Below are 17137 nucleotides of genomic sequence, written 5' to 3'. Positions count from 1 at the left end.
GCATGGCAGTCTGGCCTGGGAGGAGAGTGAAAGGGAGCAAGGAATGGCCTGGCTGGGGGAGCACTGAAGGAAGCAGGTGCAGGGTATGTGGGGCAGCTCCACCCCCTCCCCCACCTGCCTTACCTCATGACGGCAGTGGCACGATGTGCCACACAGCCTCCTGTCATCAGCAGCCAAAGTAGAAGTGGCCCAGCAGCCATGCGGACTCCTGCTGGATGGGGCTGTTGAGGCTGCTGCCATGAGGCAAGGCAGGTATCACAGAAAATATAAGACACCGCCTGAAAGTAAGACCTAATGCCTCTTTTGGAGGCAAAAATAATAAAAGACCGGATCTTACTTTCAGGGAAACATGGTAGATATGCCATTGCCTTGCTAAGATCCCCAAATCAGCCATGCAAATGAGGAGGTTGAAAGGATGTAAGCTCATCCTTGGATGATGCCTGCTTGGGATGGTCATCTTTGTTTCCCTTTTAAAACAATGTTTTAAAAACTGCCTGCCAATCTCCTTTCAGGGAACAAAGGAAGGATGCCAGTTTTACTTACCTTCCAACAGTATTTTTGGCCTCATGGCTTTTACCAGACTATTTAGGCTGTGCAAATCTTGAGCCAAATTGGGAATGCAATCCCCAGTTGCAAGGACAAACCAGGTAGCACCAGGATCTGATTTGCTCTGATTTTATGTTTATTATACTTGAGTGATCTTGGATCTTTTGATTTTTAATGTGTAGGTTCTATGCATTGTTGCCCTGGGCTTTGCTCAATTTCATTTGTACAATGTGTTGCTCTGTTTTATTTGTTCATCCTTTTCTTTTCAGGATTTCAAAACATTGTAAAGCTCTGAGCAGCCTTTAGAATGGAATTAATTAAAGACCTAATATTACTTCAAAGTAAGCCAGTGCATTTTGGGGGCAAAGGTGACGTGTTTTGTCCAGGAGAAAAGGCAATACAAGTAGTATTGCTGTAGTATTTCATCTGCTCTGAAGATGAGAAGTAGAAGCTTCTCTTCACAAATCACTTACAGTACACTCAGAAGCTTCTGCTAGCATTTCTAGTAGTTAACTGAAAGCCTTTTTCATTCAATGGAAGGAAGCTTCTGAAGTGATGCAAATTGAAACAATATGGTTGCTTTATTTCAAAATTAGGACTAAGTATAAAGAAACTTTGTAGGGGTGTCGCTCATAAACCTTTATCAAAATATAGTACCCCCTTTGAAAGATGGCTGGGACTTCAGAGAGAGAGCAATTTTCCCAGAAGATTGGTAAGGGAGTTTAAGAGAGAAGCCCTAGCACAGGGGTGTCAAACTGCCGTCCTGTAGGCTGGTTGCATCATGCGGAGGCCGTGCCCACCCCAGCTCCAGCAATGTGAAAAAAGTTGCAATACGTCACGACACATCATATGACGCAGCAAATTTGATACCCTTGCCTTTTACTCTAAGTGAATAGTATGTAATTGCCTATCCTGACAATTTTTGGTACCTTAAGGAACACAAGTGAAGATGAAGAGACAGCATCTAGATCTGTGACGTGTAATGCTTGTGTTATGTTTATTTTCCTGGTGGAGAACAATTTGATGTATATTTTCAACAAGTGTAAATTTGTAGTGGCTCTTGAAGGAAAATTCAGAAGCTTGAAGTAGCAAGTGACCACATTTCAGGTGAAAGAAGATAGATTTATCAGTTCAAGAGACGGGGACACTCTAAAAGGAACTGACAGAGGAAGCAGTTCTCTTAAGGAAAAGAATTAAACAAGGGAGCAAGTTGAGAGAATGAGAGCCACAATCAGAAGCAAGTGCTATGGAAGATATTTTGGCTGCTGGAACTTAGAAATAGTTTTCTGACCTTTGCTAATGAAACAACCTTTCAAGAGGACAAAAAAATAAATGAAACAGGAGATAGGTGGTTGCTATATAAAAGGCAGAGGGCCTTGCAAGAAGAAAAAGATAAAAATTGCAGTATCTGTGATGCATTCTTAGGGGACATTGAAACAAAGATTTGCTTTCTGGACCTATCATAAACTGTAGTGTTTGCCAGGGGCACAGATCAGGGGTATGACACAGCAATTCTAGTGATCAGTCATTCCTTCTGTTATGCTATGTGGGGACAAATATACTACAAAGATTAGATACAACCATATCACTTGGAAGATTTGAAAAACAAATCTTCTCCTGCATCCTTCCAATCCATGAAAGATTGGAAAGGGAAAGAATGTTGCAAGTTTGTTATTAATTATGCAGATAGTGCTTATTTGGTTTTTGGGGCCATGGTCTGAGTTACCTAGTTGGTCAGAATTGCCAAGCTGGAATACAGAAAGATCCATAATAAAAAAAATGGATCATGAATATGGCTGAGTTTGTAGAAATGGTTAAACTGACCTGTTTGGTGAAGGAGGGAATATAATTGCTTCTATAAAAGATGGAAACCCTTTATGGATTTTTTATTGAGAAATATTAAAAATCAATTGGTGATTTTGGGATTTATTGATTTACAAGATTTATTTGTAGGAAGAAGGAAACAATGATATGTAATTTGGCAGGGTAGTAATTACTATGCTTGTGACTGCTGCAAAGAAGGTTGGAAATAACTTCTTTTGATATCCTTTTCTTTCTTTTTTATTATCTTTCACATTTTTTGCTCTTTTATGTTTTCTTTTCCTACCTTTTCTTTTATGTTTTTCTAATTTTTTAAAATTATGTAAAATCTTCTTAAAATAAAAACTAATTTTTTAAAACAAAGAGTTACCTAGTTGTAATGTCCACTATGCAAAACCCTTGTTATATGAGCTGCATTTGAAGCCTGTAGGGCAGGCATGTCAAACTGCTGGCCCATGGGCCGGATGCGTCACGCTGAAACCGCGCCCACCCCATTGCTGGTAATGGGGAAAAGGTTGCGATATGTTGCACGACATCACGTGAGGTCACGAGTTTGACATGCCTGCTGTAGGGCATGGGGCCCAGAATTATCTGTTTCTGTGGGTTCCACTGTATTGGATTTGGGAGGTCCCCTTTGGGAGTCTTTTATCAAACAGTGCCATCTTGCAGAACCATGATGGGCCTCCTCTGTTACAATGTTTGCACTACAGCACAGCGCCTCTCCTCTGAGAGTTAGATGGCCCTAACAGCCATTCTGAAAGGCTGTTAAAATTTGGTTCTGTCCTTAAGGGGAGAGTCAGAATGTTAAGGTGGCTCAATATACATGTGTTTATTTTTATGGAATTGCTAAGTAGTGTCTTGGTTATTTGTTTCTTGTATTAGATTATTTTAATTGGCTATGAGTTTTTATATTGTTTTTGTTTGGACTGTTTGCTATCCAGAGTTATGAATTTAAGATGAAGAGCTGTGTAAATTTTCAGAATAAATACTGGGCGTGTAATGTATTTCAGCTCAGTAGAATTGGCAAATATACAGTATATCTGGCTGAGGCATAGTGAGTTTGATCAGGAGAACTTTGAAATGAATTCTTTGAGGTTGAGAATGAAAACTCTGAGATAAGATTTCATTGTTTGGGCATTGTAAACAGGCTAAAGCTGAATCCAAACCGAAAGGAGTTACTGTATGTCCATCATGGCTTTTATTTCCAATTGTTTTTGTGAGGGGGGGGGGGGAATGGGATGAGGCATTGTTCCTGAAGCAGTAAGGTCATGACATGGGGTCCTCCTGGACTCACAGCTGGGGGACAGGTAGAAGCTAAGGTCCGAGGGGTTTCCAACCAGTTTTAACTAGTGTAACAGTTGTAGCCTTAACTGGAATATAAAGACCCTGCAACAATGATTCTTACTGGATTTTGTTTTATAGGTTTACATATGTATTTTTGTATTATTAATATTATATTGTGGACACTTTAATGTACTGAATGATTAATCTGTCAGAAGTTGTTTGGTTGCAGTTTCTAACAATGAATGGATGTATGAATGAACAAATGAGAAAAAGAAAGAAAGAAAAGAAAGAAAGAGAAAGAAAGAAAGAAAGAAAGAAAGAGAAATGTTGATGTAATAGGATATATTAATCTACTCTATAAAAAATGAAGACACTCTGGGAAACCCAGGCACTATGATCCATCCTAAGTTATAGAAGCTCATGAGATAACTTTAGACAATTCACTCTCTCTTAGTCCAACCTACCTTATATGTTTGTCTTGCAAAGGAAAATAGGAGAAGGTAATATTGTATATGTCATCTTGAGTTGCTGAATGAAAAAGATAATAAATCTAATAAGAAAACAGAGAAAAAAACACTAGTTCAGATAACACTTTACATCACATAACACTTACAATGTGAGAAATAAAATAAAACTTACTACAATAATGGAAATTTAATACACGGTAATAGTATGGCATGAACCCTGTCAGTCAGATAAAGAAATTGAAAAATGTAATTTGTTCAAAAGAAATAGATGCAATAGAAAGGGATGTGGAGTTCTACTTTGCATTAACAGTAAGCATACCTCTGGAGTATTTGATTTTCTCTGATCTTGGTTGTTTGCTTGTGGATGTTTCATTACCCAATTAGGTAACATCATCAGTCCATATATGTAACCCTGAGCTACGTATATTCTCTTCTGTAACTAATCATAACTGCAAAGACTTTAAAGTGAAAGAGCTTGGCAATCATGTAGAAGCCATCTATGTTAAAATAAGTGGAAGAATCAATAAAGCAGTACTATTATTTCTGCCTATGATTGCTTCCACAGCTAAGGAGAAGATCTGGATGATCTTTCCAAAAGCAACATTTTTCTCTTTCAAAGAATTATGTAGTAATGGTGTTGAAGGGTTTAATTAATCTACCATATGTTAAGAGACAAACTCTCAAAATATGATCTTTCTCGGAACTTCTTGATTTGTTTTGCTGACAACTTTTCCCTTCAAAGGATGAAGGAAATTACAGAAAGATCTACTATCCTTGATTTGATACTGACCAAAAGAAAAGGCTATTTCAATGCTCAGTTAAGTACAAGGAATAATGAGGAAAAGAACCATACAATGCTGCAGTTCTTGATTTTAAGGAAATAAAATCTGCTGAATAGATATTTTGGCTCACTTTGCACATTGGCTTGCTATCCAATTTGAAGCTAACTGGACAGTTTTAAGCAATGCTTCCACACTTGTGGAAGTGGCTGGGAATAATTCACCTTGGCTGAATATAATAATAAAGAATAGTGATTAACTAGATGTCTTACTAGGGGGAATGCAAAGTAGGGAATAATAATTTCTCAAAATGTACACTATTGTGTACTCTTTGTAAGCTTCAGCTCTTTGGCTTCCACAGGTCTTTCTATTTCTTGCATTCCCTTGTCTCTTTCCATGATACCCTGCTAGATTACACTGCCTGTGGATTCAGCAGCTGTGTGCCCCTCTCTCATTCTCTCTGTCCCCCCCCCTTCTCTCTCACACACATACATGCATTCAAATGCACTCACTATTCATTTGTGGCATATCCTGTTGCCATTGGAAACCTAAGAAAGAAGTGAATATATCCTCCAACTCTGAGGCTTTTTCTTCCCCCTTTCCTCTCTTCCCCTTGCAGGAGACGAAGAGCTTAGCAATGAATCCATTGGAGCACCGATCCATCAAAGAGCCAGATCAACGAGTCACAGATCGTACCTAAATGTGATTAAATATCCTTCTCTTCTAAAGCTCAGAAGGAACACGGATTTACCTGGCATAGCTTTTTTACAATTTGATGTTCAAAGCACAGCATTGAGGTAAGAGAACCTTCTCCTCTGGCTTTTCTTCCTCCTTTCCTTTTCCTGTTTGCTTTCCATACAAAGGCACATTGGAGGGAGAACTTACTCTTTACATACTGTCTGCTGAAAGGGTGCTTAGTCCAGAGGTTGCTTGCCAGTCTTCCTTAGCAGTTTAGCATGGAACTGTGGTGTACAGGGGAGAGGATATACAGTCTACATGCAATCCAGAGATCTATCTTTTCTCTCCCTTCTTGTCTACATCTGGCCTTCTATGCCCCACTCTTCACCCCTGCAGAGCACACCCCCTCTGACTTTCTCAATCAAGCAGCATTTTGTTTTGTGTTTGATAAGTAAAGAGGTGACAAGTGCTCATTATGCTGTGTAAATCTGCAGTGCATTTGGAGAAATACAGCAGGCCATTTAAAAAGCCCTTTATTAGGTGCAGGCATTGGCAGTTCATGAATGATGTCCCATTAGTGTATTTGGAGGTATAAATTATCAGAAGTTGAATATGTGCTCTGGAATCATCTTTAAAAGATAAAGCTGGAGACCTCAAGACCCATCTATATTGATATGCTTTACCTTCAGAGTTGTTAGGTGATACTTAGAAATATAAACTGAGATCGTTGCCATAGCAGTGCTTTGTTGTTAATCTTGTTGACACATTAGTTTGTCTCACCATTTGTTGGCACTGGAAGCAAAGTTTATAATAATTTGTACTTTAAATTTATAAGGTTGCCCAACTCATATTTACTCTAATTGGCAGATAGATTAAAAATAAAGCTTGCCAGATTAGTTTAATAAAATAAATAAATAAAAGAAGAACAGAGCTACCAGAAATATACTAACCTATTGCAGGTAGATCCATAGCCTGACCTAACTGAGAGCCAAATTTTCAAGGCTCATTTAATGGAATAACAGGGTTGGATCCATTTGGATCTCTGAGGAATGGATTCCCCCAGAGGAATCATAGCTCAGTGACATTAATGTAAAATGTATTTAGAATTAATCTGTTTATGTAAATTTAACGTCCTCAAGTTTTCCTAGAGATGAATAATATGTTTGTATCAATTCCTAATTTTTCAATGCAGATCTACATCTTACATGATGCTTCGAATATTTTGGGTTAGTAGTGGTTGTACAATGAAACCTTCATATCTTTAGAAATAATTGTGATTTATGTATGTAGTGAAAGTCAAATGATGCTGCCTTATAATGAATTACTCTGTAGGTCTACCTACTCTACTAGGCTTTCTAAGTTTTTACTTCATTTTTTGCTCTGCTGTCTTGTTGTGCAGGATCTTAAGACCCAATTGTGTGACTTAATGATCACATGGTCCAGCTTGGCTCAAGTCAGTTATCCAACATTTGTGTGATTCTGACGGACTTGTAGGATATTTATAGGAAGAACGTTCTCCAACTGAAGCAGTACCATCTATGGCATTCTCAGCAGTTGGCACAGAAGCAATTTGTCTCTGACCTGGATAGGGAGAAAGAGATTGATAGAGAAAGAAAACAAAAAATGTATTCACTACTTGCTTTAGTTCCATTCTGGTGGACCATCAGATGAGAAAAGCGGTATTAATCAACAGCAACAATGGAACATTATCCCACCTCTCCAAAGTTTGTAAAACTCTTTCTAGTAACTCACCTGAATGTCTCTACATTTAGACTCATGGAGTAAAATAGGCAGTTGGTTCAGGAACTTTTATAAATAAAGTTACAAAATTATTAGCTTACAGTCAATTAATAAATACATTGCCTAGAATTGGCAGAGGATGGCTGCTGAGAGGCAAGTTCATCTGCCTCTTACCTAGCACGCTGATGTTCTAGGTTTTACCCATCCAACAACTTTTTTTTAATCAAGATAGGGAAGGGAATTCAGGTAAAAATATAAGATAGAATCTGTCCCATTCAAAATATTCCTACTCATGCTTTTACACTATTGGAGAATGAAAATTTGCTGCTATCCATAAGGACCTTCCATTCAGTATTTGCAAAATAATAATTGCTCCCAAGTTTTTGTCTTGTGCATGTACTGTGGCTAATGCTTAGAGTGTGGCTGTAGAACTTTAAAATCAATAAATAAAGGCATACTGAATATTTCAAGGCTTGATTAGGTATTAGCAGTAGAGTACATTGTTCTATTCTTACCTCTGTTCAGGCATTTGTCAGAAAAAAAAATCAGGAATAGCTGAAAGAGTTTTCTATATCCAGGACCAGTATCCTTCATGCATGGCCCTGATGTTGAAGCCTCTGCCCAAGACACACTGAAAAAAAGTTCTTCAGTAGACTTCTATTTGTGTTTGCTTAGTAGAAATCACATGCCTGAGAAATCTACCTGATCAGGGTTCCCAAGCATGCAGAATGCTTGGATTGTGTTCACATGCCAGATGAACATAAGTAAAAAAAAAAAATAAGTATCCTACAGAGCACTCTAGTCAACTTGGGAAGGTTAAGATACAACCCCATTTTCCTTCTGTGTGACTCTGTGACCCTATATTTTAGTAAGATATAATGAATGAGTAGAGTTAGGGTTCCTCACAGAAGGACACTTATTCTACTTTCTAGATTGTGTTCTCTCAGCAGGAAAGTAGCAGGAATTGCTTATTTTGAAGCAAAACTGTAGTGCTGGCAGAGTGCAGTGCGGCTGCATCATCATCATCATCATCACTAGTATTAGTATTATGGTTAGGGACCTTGCTCAGGCTGAGATTACTATTTTGCATTCTTTTCTCCTTCATGGTATGAAAAGGATCTCACACTTGAGGTGAATTCCTAAGCCTAAAGACATATATATTCTTGACTGCCATCCTTATCTCCTGTCTTCTTATTCTATCTCTTAACTCCCAAACCTTGAAGCTTGAATTTCAGCTGCTTCAAACAGTTATCTCCTTTTTCTTGTTTTTTGACAAATCACCAAGCACAGTGATAGTATAAATAATAACAATTTGGCAGTTAATGGCAGAACACAACTGAGTTCTCCTGCAGACTGTTCATGCTGGGCTTGCTTCTCAGCAGTAAACTCCACTTGCATGCTGTTGACCTTTCCAATTGTCATCTCTTTTGAATAATAGGGTTATTATTAAATGCAGGTTAAATGCTGTGGCCAATGATGTCATAAGCAGATTCCTTTAGATGCCAGGTAAAAGCTTGCTCTCAAGGCCAATTTAGCCTGTGGCAACTTCAGCTTTGAGGCAGTCTGTGAAATACCAGTTTGCATAATCACCAGAGCTTTTGTACTTCTGACATACACTTGAAAAGCTGCTATCGCTGATCACATTGGCTTTGGATTCCGCATGCCATAAAACATAGAGGCAATGGTGTCCCTAAGAAGACACATCTACAGGCATATAGTCTACTGTCAGAGGATGGAAAGGAGAAGATCTAGGTTGTTCAGCCTCACTCTGTCACTTGATACTGTTTGTCTAACTTCCTGGTAGCTTACTTGCTATGATATTGAATGAAATCATTTTAAAAGAATGTAATGTAAAGATGGAAGGGATCTTGGAGATCATTGAGCCCAAGCCCATGCCTAGAGTCTTCAGATACCAAATGAAGCAATTAATTTCATAGCTCATTTGACTCTTCTTCCAGATTTCTGCTTATTTAAACAGGCAAAACAAGAGGATGGATGAAACTTTGGGAGTTAATGACTGTTAGGATAGGAGATAGAGTGTAATTCTCTAGGTTGTAATTTGGCAACCATGAATGCCTGAGCCATAGTAATGTTATTAACAATTGTGTTAACATTATTAATATGAAGTCACTGCTGCTAATTTTTTAACTGGCATATGCATTGAGTTCTTCATATGCACTAGTTCTTTCCAATAACCTAGGGATCTCATTAACATCAACTTTAATTAAAAATCAATTAATAATATTGATATTATCAACAATAGCATATTAACCATAGTCACAAATAATGTGCAAAACTAATATAATGCTTTACAATTGGGAAATGATGGAGAACAAAATTTAGTATTTTTTCCTTTCTTATTGTCTAGGAACTGCTCATCAGTGATACATCTTTTTCTATAATTAGGAGTTGCAGCTTGGGCCAACTTCATGTTCACACATATATTTTGCCTTCTTGTAACTAATCAATATGCTTGAATCATCCTTCCCTCTGCTTCCTATGTTTATAACTATCTTCCTCTTACTCAGTTCTTTCTTTTATTTCACTTATTATTACGTTTATAGAATGCAGAATAAATTATAGATAATTCTTAATTCTGGTATTAGAAGATACTTTTTGTATTAAACCTTTTCCTTATTTAGCTCTCCTGACCAGGTAGATCTTCTGGAGAGAAGCACCTTTCTATAGTGTATTTGTCACTCTCTGCTTCTGATGCATTATGACCTGCTCTATTTGCTTCAGTGTTTGACAGGTTTCTCTGAACCTTGCCTTCCACATCTGGCTTTGTTGAGGCCTTGAGCAAGGTCCATCTGGCCTCCTGAGGTGATAAAAGTACAGCCAACAATTACAAGACTTTCAAGAGAATTAAATGTAGTACTTGTTCCAATAAGGCTGATACTCAATTGAAGTATTTTACTTTCAGTTCAGGCTCCTTCTTTCACTCCTCCTGGCCATGTCTGTTGTCATTCTCTGATTGCTAGTGCCGATGTACAAATAAGGTGGAATAAGGTTCCATTAACTCAGTGAAAATAAGCTCAATGGTCCTGATTAACACCTTATTCACTGCTTATATCTTGATATAGAGATTCTCCCCATGTCTTATGTTATCTTCACAGCAACCTTGTGACATAGAGAGAGAGAGAGCTAGGGTGTGAGAGAGGTGAACTATAGAGGGCTTTCAGTGATGGATGACTTTGGCTCTTCTCCATTTGATGTGCATCAAAACTGGAGAAATAACATTTTTTTTAACAGAGCTGATACCGTTTGGCCAAAGATAATTGTGGGCTAAGTGTATGGACATAAGGCAACAATGACAGTATAATATCATTCTCAACTCTTTGGATATATCATCAAGTTCTATGGTCTGAAATAATGGTACCAAAGAATGAAAGGCTCCTTTTCTATACATTTGGGCAGATAAATCTAAAGGTTAAAATAGATGATACATTTTCACTAATAATGATATTGTGGGGTAGCAAATGGCTGTTCAGCTAGTGGAAGGGATTGGCAACATTGCCCACTAATTTTTGAATCATTGTAAGCATTTTATGATTTACCATTTATTATTATAAATATAACATTTTTTCTGAGCCATAAAACCAGTAGCCTGCCCATTTAATCTCTGCTCAGGATAGTTCTGATGTTTCAAGTATCAGCTTTTTATCTTTTAATAACTACCCTAAAATGCCAAAATAATAGTAATATAAAAATAGTAGGCTATATTTTCAAAGGTGTTTTTAATTTCCTCGTGGTTTGAAATCATTGTCGCTTGAATTAGTTGCAACATAGCATACATTTCCTCCTGGAAAGTATTTGTTTTTTCTTGATATGTTCTTTCTGCAGATCTCTGATGTTCCATGATAGCCAAAAATCAAAGTTTTCCTTTCTCTGTTGCTAAATCATTATGACTAGCAGCATTGTTCTATGCATGGTAACTCAGGGCTAATGTCAGTCTAAATGATGCAAATAAAGTAGTGGGATTCAGCCAGTTCGCACCAGTTCGGAAGAACCAATAGCTAATTTTTTGTTGTCCAGGCCCAGAATGGACTTCTGGAAGTGGCATCCACACAGAGAACTGGTTGTTCACATATTTGAATCCTACCACAGAAATAAAGGACTGTTTGACAACCATGCAAACTGAAAATCTTTGAAAATCTTCATACTGGAAGATTTGATCTCTGAAAACTCCCAAGAAAATCAGGCATGCAAATTTTCCAAATGATGGAAGCATTAACCAATAGCACTACTTTTTCTGCCATCTAGTAAAATATAGGACTTGAATATTATCATCAGTCAAACAGATTAGAGCTGGAAGGGACCTTGGAGATCTTCTAGTCCAACCCCTTGCTGAAGCAGGAGACCCTATACCAGGGGTAGGCAACCCAAAACACTCAAAGAGCCACTTGGACCCGTTTCCCACCAAAAACAAAACACTGGGAGCCGCAAAACCCTTTTGATATCTAAAATGAAGCTAACACTGCATATATCCTTTTTTACCTTTATTATAGGTGTGTGTATGTGTATGTGTATGTGTATGTGTGTGTGTGTATGTGTATGTGTATATGTGTATATATATATATACACACACACAGAGACACACACATACACATTAAAAATAAAAGTAAAAATATGACTCTTGGGAATATCCATACTATTAAAACAATGATCACCAAGAGAATGCTTTAAGAGAATAAAATTACATACACACACAGGTAAAAAAAGGATATATGCAGTGTTATCTTCATTTTAGATGTCAAAAGGGTCTCTCTCTCCCTCCCTCCCTCTCTGCCCTTGGTCTGCCACTCCTCTTTCCCCACTCTCTCTCCCTCCCTCTCTTTCTCTCTCTCTCTTTCCCCCCCCTCCTATCTGCTGCTCACCTGGCAAGCTTCAAGCTGTTGTCCAACAACCTCCGGGGTAGGCAACCTCGGCTCTTTTATGACTAATGGACTTCAACTCCCAGAATTCCTGAGTCAGCCTAGCTGGGCTAGCTAGCTCTCTCCTGCCCTTCCTGCTTCCTTCAGAGACGCAGCAAAGGGAGGAGCTCCGCCCAGAAAGCTTTTCAGCTCCTTGGAGAACACTGTGAGTGCACTCTCTTTTACACACACACACACACACACACACACACACACACACACACACACACACACAGAGAGGAGAGAGAGAGAGAGAGAGAGAGAGAGAGAGAGAGAGAAGCAGGGAAGTGCAATTGCCTCTCTCTGTCTCTGTCTCTCTCTGCAAAGGCAGAGGAGGCTGGGAGCCACAGGGGAAGGTTCAAAGAGCCGCATGCGGCTCCGGAGCCGCAGGTTGCCGACCTGTGCCCTATACCATTTCAGACAAGTGACTATCCAGTCTCTTCTTAAAAAGACTGAAAAAAAATGAGAAAGAAAAATATTGCTGGATCAAAAGAAATGGTTATATCATTCAATTTTCTGTACTTTTTTATTCCTGTGCCCCAGTCCATTATTTCAAAGGGAGCCCTCACTTCTGTGAATTAGTCTGATCTCTTATCAAAGCGATCCAAGTTAGTGAACATCATGGGTTCTTAATTTTGTGCAAGGTGAAGAAATATTTCCCTTGATTCTCCCACCATCCAAATTCATTGGGTGACCCTAACTTTTATTATTAAGAGACAATGAAAAATACTTTCTCTACACAATGTATAATTTTATATATTATTCATAATGTCCCTCCCTTATATATTTTATAGTACTCACATTGTTTTCCATCTTATATTTTGTCATTTCTTTTTCACATTTTTTCATACATTCACATAAGCAGATACTGATGCTGTGAATTTCCCCCCAGTTCCTCAAAGTTCCCTTACAATGTCTCAAATATAATACCTCTGTCATTTCTGTAAGCTTCACTGCTTTTCTAGTAACAGCCATTTCATCAATCACAAAAGTAAAAGGAACGGTTGTTCTTTCTTTTTTATTGTCCTTTTCTAGTCTGGAAGTCTTTGATCCTCTGTAGTACTCTATAATCTGACTCAAATTTCTTTTATCTCTCTCTCTCTTTGCAACATCCACCAATCTCATCACTGAAAGTCTAAACATTCTGCATTCCTATGAAAGTATTATTTTATTTATTTAATTTCAAAAGCATTTTAGCAAAACTATAAGATTTCAAATTTGCTTTCTTATTCCAGTGGTCTCTTACCCATCTTCACTTAGCTCCTGTCAACCTAGGAGTTCGAAAGCATGCAAATGCGAATAGATAAATAGTTACCACTTTGGTGGGGAGGAAACAGGACTTCATGACATCATTCTGGCCATATGACTGTGGAAACATCTTCTGACAGCACTGGCTCACGGCTTCAAAACGGAGATGAGCACCATCCCATATAGTCGGCAACAACTAGTGGAGTAAAATCTGCAGGGACTATTTTCCTTTCCTTTCCTTACTCCATTTAAAAATTTCGTAGACTGAATTGTTAGCAAGCATTTTGCTATTAAATTTAAGTTCTTTAAATTCTTTAAATTGTTATTTAATTCTTTGTTCTGGAATGCAGGATCAGTCACCAGCTGGTCTTATTTAGACCTGCTACTCAGAAGATCTCTTTTAGCATTACAATAGTTGTAATTCTAAAAATGCTTTAGAAAGTGAGGTTTAGCAAAGTCAGTGTCCTTACAGTAACCACTGCAGCTATGAGCATGTTGTCTTTTTCAAGTCTCCCAGCACTCAGATTCATAAGCTGATCACAATTCTGCAGTCTCTTCATGAGGAGCGCCTGACTGGAATGCAAGTGGACAATCTCTTGACCTGCCTTGTCTGGAGAGGCTCCATGGCTTGGGCTTGTCCCCTGCCATAGGTCTTCACCATAGTGTCACTTTTGCTCCTAAGACACATCTTAGTCCCAGAAGTCCCTTCCACCATACTTTGTACTAGCTGCAAATCTTTGGTCATCTCCAAAGGCAGTTCTACATGGAGCATATGACAATATGATTGCAATTAGAGTACAATTTACCAGAGTGATATTAAGGCACACTGGTCCAAGGTGGATTATAATTGGTGTACCAACTGAAGCTGGGCAAAATTCCCTTTAGTCATGACTTCCTTTAGCAGAAGTCCTGAGTTCAGGTAAAACCCCAATTCACAGACTACTTCCTTCATAGTGCTTTTTAAATGGTTATAGGGTTTTTAAAAAATTTCTAAATCATCAGAATAATTTTTTAAATTATTATTTGATTGTTTGTAAAAATGAGAGTTTCTGTTTGGTTAAGTATGCCATTCAAGAAGGAACAAAAATACCAAAGAACTCAATGTTGTATAAATTCTGAAATAAGCCTCTGTTAACTCAATATGACTTCTGAAAAATATGTGCACAGGACTGTGATCTAAATCTGACAGTAAGACCCACTATGTCCGTTCTTCCTTCTTCTAAAGATGAGATTGTGGTGGTTTGGGCTGTTTTTCTTCTTGATTACAGGTTGTTCAACTGCTCAAATTACAGCTCCTATTGTCTTTATGATGGGGAATAAAATAGAATACAAAAGAAGCAGGTGCACTTGCTACAGAGAATGCATGTGTTTGCCAAAAATTTATGAAAACAAGGTAGTGAAAGCATACAGAGCTTAGCTTTTGCAATCCTTTCCAATTCTTTTTCCGGCAGCAATCATAGAAATATCTGTGCAATGAAGTGATGTGTTGCATCTGTATGTTCATGTACGTGTGTTTGTCTTTCTTCTCATGTGTTCCAGTTCTTTATTATGTTATGTATGTGTGCATTGGAAAATATACAATTGAAAAGCATGGTTGCATATGCTTCGAGTCAAGGGACTGGAAAAGGAGAAAGGCTTAGAGTAGATTACAGCAAATGCCAGTATTCTGAACCTCTGTCCTACTGCTTTTCCGAAAGTTGCATTTGGGGCAACTGGGGAAAAATTTGTTTCTCTCAATTCTCAGCCAGCTCTGGCTTGTTTTTGAACTCATTGTTTCTTTTGCCAGCTTTCATCCCAGTCCTCACTCCACTAAATTTGGTCCCATTCTTTCCAATTTTTGGAGAGTTACTATAGGTAGTCAAAGTTATTCAAAGTTACAACAGCGCTGAAAAAAAGTGATTTATGACTATTTTTCACACTTATGACCATTGCAGCATCCCCATGGTCACGTGATCAAAATTAGGACACTTGGCAACTGATTCATGTTTATGATGGTTTCGGTATCCCAGGATCATGTGATCCCCTTTCGTAGCCTTCTAACAAGCAAAGTCAATGGGGAAGTCAGATTCACTTAACAAGCACATTACTAACTTAACAGTTACAGTGGTTCACTTAACAACTGTGGCAAGAAAGGTCGTAAAATGAGGCAAATTCACTTAACAGATGTTTCACTTAGCAACAGAAATTTTCGGCTCAATGATGGTCATATGTTGAGGACTACTTGTATATTGCTGGACAAATGGCCATTCTCTAGACCCCCTTTACCTGACTTAGTTGGAAAGAATACCGAGGTGGGAAAAGAACCTAATTTCTGGATTTTTTTTTTAACAGCAACTTCAGTCTGGGTTATATCGAAGGGGAGGAAGGAGGACAGTTTAAGAATGGAATCAGTAGCATCCTAAGTCACTACTCAACTCATTAGGAGATTGTTTTTCTTCCATACTGTTTCTTTTTTTTCCTCAGCCCAGCCTGGATCATTTTTGCATCCAGTCTTTCTTGTTGTTGTTAGATTCTCCCACAAAGCCACATTTCTGTCTGGGTTTTAGAGTTCTATTGTGAGCGTATGGGTTGACAGATAAACAAAGCATCCTGAGTCCATATATTCCACATTTTCTTTCTTTCGTACCATTGGGTTAAGGAGAATAAAAAACTAAAGGTGAAATATAGGAGAATGGTAAAAGAAAAAATCATTGCCAATTCAAATACATACAGGAATCCTAATGTATGCATTTAGAAGAGAGATTTATGTGTGGAAATTTTGCAAGCAACTATTAGCCAGAAATGCAGGAAAACCATGGGAAATGCAGTGCTTCAAAGCTTAAAGGCAGCTATTCTCAACAGCTGAAGTCTTAGAACTACAGTGGTGCTAAAGGGCATCTTACTAAAGCTTTTGAAGTAAAGTTGGAAAGAAAATAATTTCCTCCAAATATTTATGTGAATGTACTCAATTTGAGCAAGATTTCAGCTACATTGCCCTTGCTCACTTAAATCAACACATTACAGTTTAAAACTAAAAAGAAGTGCAGAAAAATAGGAATATTAGGTAATAGTGTTCAATAGCATGTATATATTTGAGGAAAATGCAGAACAAAATTCAATCTATTGGGGAAAATTGCTTCAAAAACGACTTACCAAAATGCCTACGTTGTATGCAAATCTTCATGCAAATATTATGAATATTATAGTGTTGAGTAAGAGGAAGATCCTTCATGCCTATTTTAATAAGTAGGTACAATTGAATAGGACAGATTTATCCATCCCTGAAGTAAGCTGTTTGTGTTAAGAAAGGTTAGAAGTTTTTATAGTCGTGACTTTTTAAGCTGCTGTTGCTGTACTAACACTGTTGTCACTTTTTATTTCATTTCACTTTGCTGTGTAGTGTTTCGCTGATCTAAAATAATCTCTGAAATGTTTCTCACCTTTGGAGCCTCTTCTGTGTTAATTCCCTTTGCCATATAGATACTGCTGCTTTCTCTTAATTGCTCTATCAGCACTAGCTGTACACTCCCAACTCCACAAATCATCTGGGGACATTCAGTGTTATGGCACAGATGAAATCAAACATGTATGAACCAAATGAGTGTTCAAATGGAAGATTAAGACAAATCTCATAAGAGCTGCAGAAATATTTTGATATTTTTTTTCTAAAGTGTGGGGGTAG

The 17137-nt window shown here is 37.9% G+C and overlaps 1 protein-coding gene across 4 annotated transcripts in view; it reads left to right on the top strand.

Moving 5' to 3' along the window:
• The window catches only part of ELFN2 (extracellular leucine rich repeat and fibronectin type III domain containing 2), a 207979-nt gene that overhangs the window by 73665 nt on the left and 117177 nt on the right, over window positions 1-17137 (top strand). For 3 of the 4 annotated variants that reach the window (XR_005558755.1, XM_039360477.1, XM_039360486.1), the window contains exon 2: window positions 5517-5694. The exons of the other annotated variant lie outside the window; for it this stretch is intronic. The gene's annotated coding sequence lies outside the window, so the exon portion shown is untranslated. The remainder of the gene's footprint in view (window positions 1-5516; window positions 5695-17137) is intronic. 4 annotated transcript variants of the gene reach the window in all.

The sequence above is a fragment of the Crotalus tigris genome, unplaced genomic scaffold, assembly GCF_016545835.1.
Source record: "Crotalus tigris isolate CLP2741 ecotype Arizona unplaced genomic scaffold, ASM1654583v1 scf7180000017577.548942, whole genome shotgun sequence".
In the NCBI taxonomy this organism is placed as follows: Eukaryota; Metazoa; Chordata; class Lepidosauria; order Squamata; family Viperidae; genus Crotalus; species Crotalus tigris.
The sequence above is the reverse complement of the archived record's forward strand: the minus strand, read 5'-3'. Positions and strand labels throughout refer to the sequence as shown.